General features: G+C 37.3%; 1 non-coding gene across 1 annotated transcript; it reads left to right on the top strand.

Moving 5' to 3' along the window:
• The first annotated feature begins 7,672 nt into the window (after nt 1-7,672).
• Nucleotides 7,673-7,779, top strand: LOC114235723 (U6 spliceosomal RNA). Its single transcript, XR_003621832.2, has one exon. It is a non-coding gene; the product is annotated as a U6 spliceosomal RNA (small nuclear RNA).
• Nucleotides 7,780-17,102: the final 9,323 nt, after the last annotated feature.

Here is a 17,102-nt window from a genome sequence, read left to right on the forward strand (position 1 = left end):
ATTTTATCACCTAGAGCTTGTACTATTGGATATTCAAGTTGACAGTAATCCATTCAGCTGTTTCCTATTTTTTTAGGCTTGATAATAGAAAAGGATTTGACTGCTGGTCACAGGGGATGGAGAAGGGGCAATAATCAACCTGTAAAATTTCCTTTTCTATTCAGAATATTAAATGTTTTAAGCTCCTCTTCCTCTAAAAAATACTCCTCAAAAATATCCTTTGCCCAAAATTGTTCTGTTGTTGTTCTTGTTTTTCCCCAAGTATTGCTTCTGATTGCTGCTTCAATGTCCATTCTTTCATATTCTTGTGGCAACATAAACAGCATAAACTGTAGCCCAGAATTCACACATGTAATCTGAATATACTAACTTAAGGCTAAAAAAATACTCTGTGTAAATCCTTGACCCTCAGGATGGCACCTCAAAACACGGTTGGGAATCTAGAAGTCACACGTAGGGGCAGGTAGATAAAGAGGTTTCCACAAATAAGTTCTGAAGCTGGAGGGATGCTCAACAATTACCTAAGATGATACTGAAAGTATCCTCAAACAACCCTGTTTCCTGTAGTTTCTTTACACACACAAAACGATAAAAATAATACTCTTTGAAAGGCTCAGAAGCCATCCCAGTACTTGCCTATGTGTCATGAAGAGTAGGAGGCTTTAACATTCTTGAAAGTCCCAGGCATAGTGAATTTGCCATTAGCAAAATATTTGAACTTATGAGGACCAGAGGCTGGAGAAAAAAGAAAGGGGATTTATCCTTAAGTTGAAACTACAAAGGCTATGTATATTTCTATTCTCAGCTACCAAACTCTTAACTATGTAAACATTGCTAAGAAGCCCTATTTAATCTAGATGCCTTATTAAATGGATAAGATGTCAAAATACTCTTCTAAAACAAAGAATTCTAAAGTTCAGTAAAACTTAAAAATTCAGCAGTTTTGGTCTGCACCCTGCAGGCTAACAAGGCCTGTACTCGCCCAGCTTCAAGTCCAAAGAAAGAGCCCAGAGTCAGCGACAGAGACATCACTGGCTTAATGGACAGGGAGATCTTATATGTCTGCAGCAAGGTCCTGGAGTGACACCCCATGGTGTGTGGCCAAAGGCGGGCAGAACATGGGGTAGAGGTAGGTTATTAGTTATAGGTTCATCAGTTATGAAAATCAGTACAGGGAAACAAGCAAAGGGGCACACCCTTTACCTCCCATTTGATAAGCATAGTGGAGAGCTCTGATCTAAAGCTAGATACCATGGGACTTCCCTGGCAGTCCAGTGGTTAAGACTCTGTGCTTCCACTACAGGGGACACGGGTTCGATCCCTGGTTGGGGAATCCTGCATGCTACACAGTGAGGCCATAAATAAAATAAAATAAAATAAAGCTAGAAATCAGTAGCTGGGGCCCAGGGCAGGTATCTAGGTATGATATAGGTGAGGCAGGCACTGGTCAAGCAGGGGATCTACAGAGAGCAAGAAAACAGCCATCTTGAGTGGCCTGACCATACACTCCACCCCTACATACCCTGCCCAATCCTTATAATCTTGGTCTGCCGCTCTTCTATGACATCCCTGGGGTCAGGTATGTAGGGCACACTGAAACAAGATACCACACATGTAATACAGACACCAGCAGCCAAAGTATCAAGAGTAAGATACCTAGTATGCTAAAACCAGTCATTCGCCAGGATGTGGGCAAATTTTGGAGCCAAGCGCATACTGGATCAATGGAGAGGGAGTTAATGGCAGCAGTGTTATAAGGAAGGTAAGGTCATCCCTGGTTTTCACAAACCCAGAGCCAATATAATACTCAACAGTGAAAAGCTGAAAGCCTTCCTGCTAAAATCTGGAATAAGACAAGGATGACCATTCTCACCGCTTCTATTCAACATAGTATTGGAAGTCCTAGCCACAGCAATCAGACAAAAAAGAAAAAAAAAAAGAAAGAAAGAAAGAAAAGGTATCTAAATTGGAAGGGAAGGGGTAAAATTGTCATTATATGCAGATAGCATCATATTATATATAGAAAACCCTAAATACTCCACACAAAAACTACTACAACTGATAAATGAATTCAGCAAGGTAGAAGGATACAAGATTAACATACAGAAATTAGTTGCATTTTTCTACACTAACAATGAAATATCAGAAAGGGAATGTAAAAAAAAAATTACCTTTTAAAATCACATCAAAAATAAAATAAAATATTTAGGAATAAACCTGACCAAGGAGGTGAAAGACATATGCTGAGAACTATAAGACTTTAATAAAGAAAATGAAGATGATTTAAAGAAATGGAAAGATATCCCATGTTTTTTTTTGTTTTTGTTTTTTAAATTGAATTGAAAGGTGTTTTTTCTTTTTTCTTTTTTTATTTATTTTCTTTTTAAAGGAATTCCTTTATTTTTATTTATTTTTATTTATTTATTTATTTATTTTTGACTGTGTTGGGTCTTCGTTTCTGTGCGAGCACTTTCTCTAGTTGCAGCAAGCGGGGGCCACTCTTCATCGCGGTGCGTGGGCCTTTCACTGTCGTGGCCTCTCTTGTTGCGGAGCACAGGCTCCAGACGCACAGACTCAGTAGTTGTGGCTCACGGGCCTAGTTGCTCCGCGGCATGTGGGATCTTCCTGGACCAGGGCTCGAACCCGTGTCCCCTGCATTGGCAGGCAGACTCTCAACCACTGCGCCACCAGGGAAGCCCCCCCATGTTTTTTGATTGGAAGAATTAATATTGTTAAAATGGCCATACTACCCAAAGCAATCTACAGATTTAATGCTATTCCTTTAAACTACTCATGACATTTTTCACAGAACTGGAACAAATAATCCTAAAATTTATATGGAACCATAAAAGACCCAGAATTGCCAAAGAAATCTTGAGGAAAAAGAACAAAGCTGGAGGCATAACCCTCCCAGACTTCAGACAATAGCACAAAGCTACAGTAATCAAAACAGCATGGTATTGGCACAAAAACAGACATATGGATCAATGGAACAGCATAGAGAGCACAGAAATAAACCCACACACCTAAGGTCAATTAATCTTTGACAAAGCATGCAAGAATAAACAATGGGGAAAAGACAGTCTCTTCAGCAAGTGGTGTTGGGAAATTTGAACAGCCACATGTAAATCAATGAAGTTAGAACACACCCTCACATCATATAAAAAAATAAACTGAAAATAGCTTAAAGACTTAAAAACAAGACATGACACCATAAAACTCCTAGAAGAGAACATAGGCAAAACATCCTCTGACATAAATTGCACCAACGTCTTCTTAGGTCAGGTCAGTTTCCCAAGGCAACAGAAATAAAAGCAAAAATAAACAAATGGAACCTAATCAAACTTATAAGCTTTTGCACAGCAAAGGAAACCATAAACAAAATGAAAAGACAACCTATGTACTGGGAGAAAATATTTGCAAATAATGTGACTGACAAGGGATTAATTTCCAAAATATACAAACAGCTGATATAACTCAATAACAAAAAAAAAAAAACAACCCAATCGAAAAATGGGCAGAATACCTAAATTCTTCTCCAAAGAAGACATACAGATGGGCAAAAGGCACATGAAAATAAGCTCAACATAGGTAATTATTAGAGAAATGCACATCAAAACTACAATGAGGTAACACCTCATACTGGTCAGAATGGCCATCATTGAGAAGTCTACAAATAACAAACAATGGAGAGGGTGTGGAGAAAAAGGAACCCCCCTACACTGTTGGTAGGAATGTAAATTGGTGCAGCCACTAAGGAGAACAGTATGCAGGTTCCTCACAAAACTAAAAGGAGTTGCCATATGAACCAGCAATCCCACTCCTGGGCACATATCCGGACAAAATTATAATTTGAAATGATACATGCACCCCTATGTTCAAAGCAGCACTATTTACAATAGCCAGGACACAGAAACAACCTAAATGTCCATCGACAGATGAATGGATAAAGATGTGGTATATATATACAATGGAATACTACTCAGCCATAAAAAAGAATGAAATAATTCCATTTGCAGCAACACAGATGGACCTAGAGATTATCATACTAAGTGAAGTAAATCAGAAAGAGAAAGACAAATACTGTATGATATCACTTCTATGTGGAATCTAAAATATGACACAGATGAACCTGTCCATGAAACAGAAACAGACTCACGGATACAGAGAACAGACTTGTGGTTGCCAAAGGGGAGGGGATCCAGGGAGGGAAGGATTGGGAGTTTGGGATTAGCAGATGCAAACTCTTACAGCTAGAAGGGATAAACAACAAGGTCCTACTGTATAGCATAGTGAACTATATTCAATATCCTGTAAAAAACTATAATGGAAAAGAATATGAAAAAGAATGTATATATGCATTACTGAATCACTTTGCTCTGCAGCAGAAATTAGCACAACCTTGTCAATTAACTATACTTCAATAAAATAAAATTTTAAAAATATATAGCCACTAAAAGTTACAAACTTTCGGTTGTAAGACTAGTAAGTTCTGGGATCCAGTGTACAGCACAGTGATTATAGTTAATAATACCGTATTATATACCTAAAGTTGCGAAGAGAGTAGATCTTAAATGTACACACCACAAAAAGAAATTGGTAATTATGTGACAAGATGGGGGTGTTAGCTATGGTGGTAATCATTTTCAATATATAAATGTATCAAATAAACACGTTCACCTTAAATGTATACAATACTATATATCAATTATATCTCAGTAAAGCTGGAAAAACAACAGCAACAACAACTAAACCCTTAATCTCTGGCAAAAAGCAACAAGCAAGTAATTGTGAACTGTTTGTCATACCAGCAGGAAAACTTAGGCTTTAGTCTTCCTCTCCTAAGGCAAAAGTAGGTAAACTTAGACCCGCCCAGCAATTACTGTTCCAGTATTTTACCCTATTTGAAATGACTATCCAGATAATCAATGAATTCTCTTCATTTAACTTAGTTCAGTTGCAAGTTACCAAAATCTGGAGAGACTGTTTTACATAGACATTCCCAAAACATAATTGTTTCTAAACAGTTTTAAAAGGCCTCTTTTTTTTTCCTGCACTCTTAAAGATCACATATGGTTAAAGTTCCTGAGAACCCAAGTAGATCATTTACATCTCAAAAGCACAAGAACAGAAATACCAATTCCTTCTAGAAAGCTAACTTCCTCTAATGGCGTATGCAAAAACCAGTTTTAGAATGTCAAAAGATTCCCATCTTGGCCAGTTTCAGTGATTTTTTTTCCAGTTTCTAAATAAGCCAATTCAGTTGAAAGAAATAACAGTAATAAACAATAATACATATCAATATCATTCACTCACATTCACATGCCTCACTTTCAGAGGAACAGGAATCACCTTTCAAGTTAACCTTCGCCTCAATTGGTAGCTCAGCCTCTGCGGCCTTTCTTAATACAAAAAGCAACTGCCAGCCCACAGCTGCGGCCACCGCCTTATTGGCTCTAACTTCTTTTTTCCCCACCAGAATGGCAGCTAATTTCTCCGCAACAGCCTTGGGGTGTCTGTGAGTTCTCAGTACTCTCCTGGCGGCTCCCATTCATCAAGGACAGTCACCAGAGCGCCCCACATACTAGTGGGCGGACACCCCGGGATCACACCTGCAACTACGTGCCAGTGGACGGCCCCTGAAACCTCCCATCCCCCATCCTTATTTCCGGACATCTCAGTGTTCACGGGGAGTTTCCTGGGTCACCTGGAGGCTCCGCCAATTGTTGGGCTGCACCGCGCAGGCCTACAACGCCTTGCCCAGCCTCAGGACCAAAGAATAAGCCCAGAGCAGGGACAGAAACAGAGTAACAGAAACATCAATGACTTACCGGACAAGGGGATCTTACATGTCTGAAGCAAGGTCCTGGAGCAACACCCCACCGTGTGAGGCAGGAGAACATGCTGGCAGTCTTCGCTCCCAGAGGCAGGGGGAGGTTACCCATCACAGAGGGAATTGACATCAGGTGGGCTCACAGGTTACCAGGGAAACAAGCAGAGGGGTACACCCCTGACCTTCCCTCTGAAAAGCATAGTGGAGAGTTCTAATTAAAGCTAGAAATCAGTAGCTGGGGCCTGGGGCAAGTTCGTAGGAAGGTCAGTCATGTGAGTAGGGTATAGGTGAAGCAGGCACTTGGTCGAGCAGGGGATGTACAGAGAGCAAGAGAACAGCCATCGTGGGAGTTCCCTGGAGGTCCAGTGTAATGGTTACACTGTGTGGCCCCGGGTTCAATCCCTGGTCTGGGAACTGAGATCCTGCAAGCCCTTCGGCGTGGCCAAAAAAACAAACAACAGCCATCTTGAGTGGCTTCACTATACAAGCAGCTACAACATTTTTTAAATGGTACTTTCCACTGATATAAATCTTATGAATGCCTAGACACAATTAGGATTTATGTATATTATCGATTAGAAACATTTCCCTTTTCATTGAGTTTTTTTATAAAATTGTGGGTTAACTTTTTTCACTAACATAGATGTATTATTAGTTTTTATTACGAAAATTTTCTATAAAGTAGATAGCCTAACATTTTCTAATGTTTTACTTATGAACTCCCCAAGTTTTAAAAAAAACATTTTATCCATTTTTGTATGGTATACAATAAAAAAGTAAATTTAATAATTTATATAAATATTTTATTTTGCACATCAACAAAGAACACAATACAATATTCATTTAAAGTAATAATTTTAATATTTAAAAATATTTAAAATTTTAATATTTGGTCATTTTTTAAATATATAAGCATAAATTTAGACTCTTTCCTATTGGAAAGAGTAAAAAACAAAGGTGCTTAATTTCCTTGAATTATGTAAGACAAAGCCTACTATGCCAAAAATAATATTTAAAATGAAATAGGCTTTATTTGGGACTGAATATATGTTTTAAAATATATTAATGTATAACTAAATGTTATACATCAAAAAGAGCAAAAAATGACTTTGCAGTTTTAACATACTCTTCAAAAACTCAATTGATTTGTTATTTTTTTTTTTTTAATTGACAAAGCCAAAGCAGTGTTTTCAGGCTATTTCTGAAGATCTTTCCAAAATAAAATAATTGCCTTCGGGGTATAGTAGTTTATAGTAATTTTACAACACATGGCTTACACATTATGTTTTCTCATTTTAACATAAGTTTTTGAAGTCCTTCTCTTGAAGAACTATTTGAGTGCTATAGCTCCTGGATTTGGTTAAGAATAGTTTTGTATTATAACCACTGAGGAAGCAGAACTGCCTGCTTCATAGTATAACTAAATTGATGAGATTGACTTATTACAGTGACTAACAGTATCAAAACTGAAAAGAGTAAACTTTTCCATTATGGTATAATAGATAAGAATTTTATTAATATATTTCCTTGGATTAGATTACATCATGGACAACGAAGGCATCAACAAATCTCTTGACCCTGTCAATTTATTGTGCACAATGTACAATCTCATAATATTTTATATGAATAACATTTAATCTGTACAAAATTATCTTTTCATTTGATAATTCTCATGAACTCCTTATATAGTAATGAGCTAGTTCAAGAGTATAAAGTATATCAAAGTAACCTAAAATATTTCTGGCATCTCTTTTTATAAGATAAATGTGTAAATCACTGTGATTTTCCAGGGGCTCCTTGAGAAATCCCAAATATAATTTTAATTTTGAAAGACATCTAATGCTCATTTTGGCAACACATAAACTAAAACTGGAATGATATAGAGAAGATTAGCATGGCCCCTGCACAAGTATGACATGGAAATTTGTAAAGTGTTACATATTTTTTCAGCAAACGGTGCCAGGAAAACTGAATATTCACATGCAAAAGAATGAAGTTGAACTCTTACCTTACACCATATACAAAAGATTAACTTAAAGTGAATCAAAGACCTAAACATAAGAGCTAATACTGGACTTCCCTGGTGGCACAGTGGTTGAGAATCCACCTGCCAGTGCAGGTGGGGACACAGGTTCAATCCCTGGTCCAGGAAGATCCCACATGCCACGGAGCAACTAAGCCCGTGCACCACAACTACGGAAGCTCACGCACAACTACTGAAGCCTGTGCGCCTAGAGCCCGTGCTCCGCAACAAAAGAAGTCACCACAATGAGAAGCCCACACACAGCAATGAACAGTAGCCCCTGCTCGCCGCAACTAGAGAAAGCCCATGTGCAGCAACGAAGACCCTACGCAGCCAAAAAAAAAAAAAAATTTGGGAGAAAACATATGGGAAAAGCTTCATGAGTTTGGATTTGGCAATGATTTCTTGGATATAACACCAAAAGCAAAGGCAAAAGAAGAAAAAAATAGATAAATTGGACTACATCAAAATTTAAAACATTTGTGTATTCAAATAACACTATCAAGAGAGTGAAAGGGAAACCCATGGAATGGGAGAAAATACTTGCAAATCATGTATCTAATTAGGGGTTAACATCTAGAATATATAAAGAACTCCTACTATTTGATAACAAAATAAATAAACAACTAGATTTAAACATGGACAAAGGAATTGAATAGACAGTTCTCCAAAGAAGATATACGAATGGCCAATAAGCACATGAAAAAAATATTCAGATCACTAATCATTAGAGAAATGCAAATCAAAACCACAGTGACATATTTCATAACCATTGGGATAGCTATTATCAAAAAAACAGAAAATAAGTGTTGACAAGCATGTGGAGAAACTAGAACCCTTGGCATTGCTGGCGTGAATATAAAATAGTGTGGCCACTATGGAAATTGGTATAACAGTTCCTAGAAAAAAATTAAACATAAAATTACCATTTAATCCAGCAATTCCATTTCTGGGTATATACCCCACAGACTTAAAAGCAGGATCTCAGAGAGATATTTGTACACCCATGTTCATAGCAGTATTATTCACAATAGCCAAAAGGTGAAAGCAATCCAAGTGTCCATTGAAGGATGAGTGAATAAACAAAATTATATACATACATTGGAATATTATTGAGCCTTAAAAAGGAAGAAAATTCTGACACATGACACAACACAGTGAAACTTGAAGATATTCTAAGTGAGATAAACCAGTCACAGTAGGACAACTACTATATGATTCCATTAACTACTTAGGGTAGTCAAATTCATAGAGACAGAAAGTAGAATGATGGTTGCCAGGGGCTGGAGGGAAGGAGGAATGGGGAGACATTGTTTAATGGGTATGGAGTTTCAGTTGGGAAAGATGAAAAAGTTCTGGCAATGGATGGTGGTGATGGGTGCACAATAATGTGAAGTAACTTTTTGTACCTGATGCTATAGAACTGTACAGTTATAAATGGTTAAGATGGTAAACTTTATGTTACATATATTTTACCACAATAAAAAAAAAATGAAAAAGACATCCTAAAATTTTTATTTTTTTGAATTAGGACCTAATCTTGAGGAAGCAAAATAAAGAATTATCAAAAAAGATTTGGGGAATTCCCTGGCTATCCAATGGTTAGGACTCTGAGCTCTCACTGCCAAGGGCCCAGGTTCCATACCTGGTTGGGGAACTAAGATCCCACATGCAGCTCCATGTGGCCAAAAAAAAAAAAAGATTTGGTTATGTGATTAGCCAGGAGCACAATTACCTGTGAGCAGAGATGAGTAAGAGGCTAACTATACATAAATCAAAGTGAAAATTATATTTTACAATAAAAATAGAAGAAGGTAACAAAATTGTAAGGAACTTTAGCTGTTCTGAAGAGACAAACTTTTTTTTTTTGATAATCAAGAACATAATAAAGTCAGCACAAATTACAAGAACTTATTCTAGTGGTATACAGAATTTCTGCTAAACTTGCAGATTAGGCAGAAGGTAAAGAATAATCTTATTTCCCTTGTTAAAAAAGCAGACTAGGGCTTCCCTGGTGGCGCAGTGGTTGAGAATCTGCCTGCTAATGCAGGGGACACGGGTTCGAGTCCTGGTCTGGGAAGATCCCACATGCCACGGAGCAGCTGGGCCCGTGAGCCACAATTGCTGAGCCTGCGCGTCTGGAGCCTGTGCCCCGCGACGGGAGGGGCCGCGATAGAGAAAGGCCCGCGCACCGCGATGAAGAGCGGTCCCCGCACCGCGATGAAGAGTGGCCCCCGCTTGCCGCAACTGGAGAAAGCCCTCGCACGAACCGAAGACCCAACACAGCCAAAAATAAATAAATAAATAAATAAATAAATAAATAAGAAAATCCTTTAAAAAAAAAAAAAAAAAAAAGCAGACTAGATATTTCAAGATTGATTTATATTTTCACAGGGAGAAAATAGAATTCCAGTACTGCATTAACTTAGTCTTTGGCAGTAAAGGATATTAACATACCTTTACAAACAAACTCATCAAAATTAAGCAAAACTGGGCTTCCCTGGTGGCGAAGTGGTTGAGAATCTGCCTGCCAATGCAGGGGACACGGGTTCGAGCCCTGGTCTGGGAAGATCCCACATACCGCGGAGCAGCTAAGCCCGTGAGCCACAACTACTGAGCCTGCGCGTCTGGAGCCTGTGCTCCGCAACGAGAGGCCGCGACAGTGAGAGGCACGCGCACCGCGATGAAGAATGGCCCCCGCTCGCAGCAACTAGAGAAAGCCCTCGCACAGAAACAAAGACCCAACACAGCCAAAAATAAATAAATAAATAAATAAATTTATTAAAAAAAAAAAAATTAAGCAAAACTTTGCCAAAATTTTAAAATATTTTGTCTATTTTCTTTCAGATTCAGATATTCTGAAGTATTGCAAATAAAATTCACTTACCTGAAATCTTCTACAATTTGCTATACACACTCAAGTTTTATCCTTCACTATGTTCTTTAATATTCTAGAACAAACAGAACTTTACTCTGAACAAATTTATTCTGTTTTTCCTTGAAAAAAAAATGCCAGGCTACCTCTCCTGATTGTCAAAGTTTGTATTTCTCTTATTTCATATGAGTCAATTCTTAAAAAATTGCCGAGATTTGTTATAGGACCCACAGTATGGTCTATTTGGAGAATGTTCCATGTTCATTTGAATGATCATCATAAATCTCTCTTTATCCTGGGTAATATTTCCTTGCTTTGATAGCTACATTATATGATATTAATATAGCCACTCCAAGTTTTTGATTTTTTTTTTTAAAGGATTTTCTTATTTATTTATTTATTTATTTATTTTTGGCTGTGTTGGGTCTTCGGTTCGTGCGAGGGCTTTCTCCAGTTGCGGCAAGCGGGGGCCACTCTTCATCGCGGTGCGGGGACCGCTCTTCATCGCGGTGCGCGGGCCTTTCTCTATCGCGGCCCCTCCCGTCGCGGGGCACAGGCTCCAGACGCGCAGGCTCAGCAATTGTGGCTCACGGGCCCAGCTGCTCCGCGGCATGTGCGATCTTCCCAGACCAGGGCTCGAACCCGTGTCCCCTGCATTAGCAGGCAGATTCTCAACCACTGCGCCACCAGGGAAGCCCTGATTATTTTTTATATGGTATATCTTTTAAATCATTTTAACCTACTATTGCAGAGAAAGTAATGAATTGCAAAGGAGCATGAAGACATTCAGGGGTTGATGGAAATATTCAGTCTATGGACTGGCAGTGATATCTTAAGAGTTATATATCTGTTAAAACTTATCAAATTGTATACTTGAATTGAGTGCAGTTTTTGGTACAAAAATAACACCTGAACAAGGTTGATTAAAGACAGAATATAGTAACAAAAAATATCTAGAAACTCTCCAATTATTTGGAAATTAATATACTTCTAAATAAACCAGGGGTCGGAACTTCCCTGGTGGCCCAGTGGTTAAGCATCCACCTGCCAGGGCAGGGGACATGGGTTCTAGTCCTGGTCCGAGAAGATCCCACACGCCACAGAGCAACTAAGCTGGTGAGCCACAACTACCGAGCCTGTGCTCTAGAGCCCGTGAGCCACAACTACTGAGCCCACATGCCACAACTCCTGAAGCCCGCACGCCTAGAGCCCATGCTCCACAACAAGAGAAGCCAAAGCAATGAGAAGCCCACGCACCACAACAAAGAGTAGCCCCCGCTCACTGCAACTAGAGAAAGCCCGTGTGCAGCAACAAAGACCCAACACAGCCAAAAATAAATAAATAAATAAATTTATAAATAAATAAATAAAATAATGTAACAGGGGTCAAAATAACAGGGGTCAAAGAAGAAATCACAATGAAAATCTAAAATATTTTGAGTTGAATAATAATGAAAGACTTCATATCAAAATATGCAGAATGCAACTAGAGCAATGTTTAGAGAGGCATCTATAGTTCTAAATGCTTATATTAGACATGAAGAAATATTTAACAACTCTGATCTGCATTTCTACCTTAGGAACCTAAAAACGAAAGTTAAATCCAAAGTAAGTCAAAAGAAACAATAAAATCAGAGCAAAAATCAATGAAACTGAAAATGGCCAATAATGGAAAAAATTAACCATACAAAAAGTTTGTTCTTTGAAAATATTAATGCAATTGATAAATCCCTGGATAGGAGACACATTGTTTGTTTTCTTCTAGGACATGAGCAAATTGATCAAAGAAAACTGGTTATCTCAGTGTTCTAGATAATACCTTTTTCTTTACCCTGAATATTACCAAGAAAACTATGGTATTAGTCTTAGCAAACTTAGTGTTAGCAAAGAATTTAGGTAAGATTTTGAAGGATGCTGTTCACCATACGAACAGTGAAGGTAGGGTAAGTATGCATGCAAAGACATTAAATTATGAACAAATATATCATGTTCACAGTTCATGAAAAATCATCCAAAACTTAGAAATAAAGCCAAGAGAGTACAATATACATTTTCAATGTCATGCTGGATCATTATTTAATGAAAACATCTGAGGATTATTTTTCTTTAAGAAAATTAAACTGGCACATCTACCTATATTTTACCATTCTCTTTACTATTTGATTGGAGCCCAGACAATGTAAAATTCATGTTATCTTGTAGATTTCTGTGTGAAAGAAAAGTTAACTCCCAGAATTAAGTCGGGGTTTTTCTGTTTGTTTTTTTCCTGTGAAGTAACAAGTTTTGTATCACACCTTGCAATCTTATTCTAATATTACTTTATTCAAGTGCCTTTAAGTAGTTCCTCAAAATATTGTTGAATTAGCTTTACCATCTTACTTGCTAATGTTAGGAGATAATTCTCCTTGGGTCTCTCACATTTCTGTGTGTCTTGTGAGCAGAGGTACTAACTGCCTTTGTTCTGAATTATCTTTTCAAGAATGTTTGTATAGCAACAGCCTTGGAAGATACAGTATTTGCTTCCAGAGGAAAGTGCAGGTTTGCTTAGAGCCTTGGAAGATAGAGATAGGTCTCCCTCCTGAGTGGGACGGGGGTCAGGCATGCTTAGTGTGTACTACCTAAGCTCAGAGTTTCTCTCCTAGAATGCAACCCACTGCATGTGCAGGTGTCACCTGGCCTTCTTCATAGCACTGTGTGGAAATTGTGGTTTGAAAAACTGGTACCAAATATGCTTGTGCTCATGCAGCTTGCTGTGCTGTAATAAATTTCTTTCTGCCTCTTACCCAGGCATCTTGTGTCTTTGCTAGCACCCATGAATCCATGGCAGGCAACCTTTTAGCTCGCAACTAGGGTAAAATCTCAGACCCCCTCATAGTTCTTGATAGGTTCTTCATTATTTTAAAAATTGGGCAGAATATGAACCTGTGTTCATTCTATATTTGTATGAGAGCTGTGTTTCAATTATTTGAAAAATATACATCAACATGTTGATAGGTCATCAACTGAGATACCAGAGTGGCCTTGCCTGCTGGATTCAGTAGAACAGCATTCTCCAAGAAGTGAACTTAATGTGCTGCTAAGCTGAGGCATGTTTTTCCTTGACCCCTGCAGTGATTTCCAATCAACTGTGGAAACTTACCTTTGCTGACTCACTATTTCTTCAGTTTTTTCCTTTCTTTCTTTTTCCCTCCTGACTTTTGTTTTCTTTCTTGGTTCTTGGTCAAGCTTGTTAGTTGGTCTATGTTTTGTCTCACTGGGTGTTTGGGCTAAGTTGCTTTTTACAGCCAAGTACAGGGACAAATGGTCTAGTAGGTCGTCTTGATTGCATAGTCAGTTGAGCATCTGATGTGTACATGAATTTGATTTGTGTATGGCTAATAAATGTTTCCTGATTGATTACTACAATTTCTGATAATCTCTTGGTACGGTCTTGACATTTAGTACTCTCTGTAAGGGTGATGGAGATCTGTTCTTTGTCAGGTAAGAGACAACAGCGAATCTAGTTTGTTTTCCTTTTTGACTATTTGTGAACTGATATCAACTAAGAAAATATTTTTGTGTCCACTGGAAAGGAAAAAGAATTGTGGAGTTTTTGTGCTCTGTGTTTACTTTTACCCGAGGCTGAGGCTGTAGAACTAAAACTGCAAACTCTCTCTGTGGTTTTTGTGATTGAGGAAAGTCTTTAGCTCCTTTAGGGTGATTTCAAATATTTTCCTACCTCCCAAGGGTATTAATAAATTAGATTGTAACATCTTACAAAAGAAAAAAGCTCTGTTCTGACGGTTTTATACAAGTTAATAAGTTATTACATAAATGTAATATTCCCAGAATTCTAGGAATTAAATAAACTAAATTTTAATATTTTATATGTTAGTCTTTTAAAAACCCCATTTCTAAAGAAACTTACTTCAGAAGTATTTTTATATAAGAATCCAAATCTACATTATCAAGGTGAAATCTTGGACAATTCAGACTGGATTCATAATTTTGGTTTAAAACAAGGTTTCTTCACTTTGGCGCTGTTGACATTTTAGGCCACGTAACAAGAATTTAAAAGATTAAACTCTTTGAAAAGACATCTCTCATTACATTTTCATTTAAACACACTTTATTATTTTTTTAATCCTAAAAAAACTTGTGGAAACAAAGATAATTTACTGGATCCATGGAAATGATGTAGGAAATCTTAAACATTTAAATCATGAAAAATTAAGCTCATACTAAAATATTTTGCTAAACATTTTTACACGTTGATAAAATTAGTAAGACATTATGTTGATTTAAAAGCTACAGTTAAATTACCCTAATTTGTCCAAAGAATTGTCTATTTAAGAAGAATATCTTCCTGATTTTTCATATATAAATAAGTCTCCATAATAATATCAAGAATTTTACCGAGGAATGCAGGTTTACACCAAGGTCATATAGCCCATGGGTTGCAGAGCCAGAGTCTGAACTCAGGGATTCTGGAACCATAGTTTGTGCTCTTAACTATTATGCTATTTTGTTGTATTTGAAATAAAGATTTTTTTTTTTTTAATTCCGGAAAAAAAAAAAAAGAATTTAAAGACTGTGAAATTTGGCCAAAAATTCTCAGTGTTGAGTTTTTCTTTCTAGCTGGGAGCCACATCCATTACTTAAAATCACAGCTAACTTTTCTGCTGAGTTTCACTCTTGGCAAGGAAAAACTTACAAAAGAAGCACAAACAATCTAATATTTCCTCTGTCCCTTTTTTTTATTTTGGAAAGTTTAAACTTTATATCTACACTAGATATTCTAGAATTTATACATCATTACAGAGCAATGTTCATGAACAAATTAACTTCCAAAATTCCAAAGAGAAGGGAAAAAGAAAGGGAAAGAAGAAATAAGAGGAAACCAGCTTACGATAGATATAAAATTATCAATAAAAGGCTAATTATCTAACCTCTGCAAGCAAGGGAAAGGGGTCAGATGAAAGAAACCCTACTTTTACAGATATACACACAAGAGAAAAAAGCATTATAGTTTATTTAAACAATAACTAGGACCTTTAACCATTCCATCAAAACTTATGATTAAAAAGCTGGTACTCATTAATCACCAAAGTAGGAAAACTTGAGGGGTGGATCTCTTAAGTTAAAAAGTAACCTCTTTCACATGTAGCTGTCCAGTTTTCCCCAAACCACTTAGAGACTGTCTTTTATCCATCGTATATTCTTGCCTCCTTTGTCACAGACGAATTGACCATATGTGTGTGGGTTTATTTCTGGAATCTCTATTCCATTCCATTGATCTATTTGTCTGTTTTTGTGCCAATACCATGCTGTTTTGATTAGTGTGGCTTTGTAGTGTATTCTGAAGTCAGGGAGATTGATACCTCTGGTTTTGTTCTTTTTCCTCAAGATTGCTTTGGTTATTTGAGGTCTTTTGTGGTTGCATTATTTGTTCTAATATTTGTTCTAGTATTTGTGGTAGTATTATTTGTTCTAGTTCTGTGAAAAATATCATGGGTATTGATATTTCACTTATATGTGGAATCTAAAAAATAAAACAAACAAATGAATATAATAAAACAGAAACAGACTCAAAGATACTGAGAACAAACTAGTGTTTCCCAGTGGGGAAAGGGGTTGGGGGGAGAGGCAAGATAGAGGAAGGAAATTAAGAGGTACAAATGACTAGGTATAAAATAAATAAGATACAAGGATGTACATGGGGGAATATAGCCAATATTTTATAACTTTAAATGGAGTATAAACTATAAAACTATCAAATCACTATGTTGTACATTTGAAACTAATATAATATTGTAAAACAATTATAATTCAATTTTTTAAAAAAGTAACCTCTTGTTTGGACACACAAGTCAGAGAATCTCCTCCCAAGGTTTTCTTCCCACTTGCATCTTGTTCATGTCAGAAATTCCCTGAAATGGCCACAGTAATTCTAAAACCTCCTTGGTGAAATAAGCTGATGAGAGAAATATTCACATGAATGAAAGCGTGAAGGCAGCACATGTGTGCCCCAGAGTGTCAAAGAAGACCTCATGAGAACTGCAACACTTGGTGAGAATCTGGCCAATCAGCAAGTCTCACAGGCTTCAGACTTCCAGCTCCAAGCAAAAGAAACAAAATTAAGTGATTATCAAAGAAACACAGGCCAGACAAAGGAACAGTTTTATTAGGTTTGGATAGGTGGCCCAAGGCAAAATTGGTCCTATAAGAATGTGAGTCTGATGAGGCATTCTGAACTTGTCAGTACTCAAGGATGGATTGAGAAACAAACTATTGAACCTATGCTAATCCTTTCCCCTCTGAATTTTCTCTTAGAGCCTCACAACAAAAAGTGACAAGGACAGAAAAAGAACCCAAACATTGTGTTATGAATA

This window comes from Balaenoptera acutorostrata, chromosome 7 (assembly GCF_949987535.1).
Source record: "Balaenoptera acutorostrata chromosome 7, mBalAcu1.1, whole genome shotgun sequence".
Taxonomy (NCBI): domain Eukaryota; kingdom Metazoa; phylum Chordata; class Mammalia; order Artiodactyla; family Balaenopteridae; genus Balaenoptera; species Balaenoptera acutorostrata.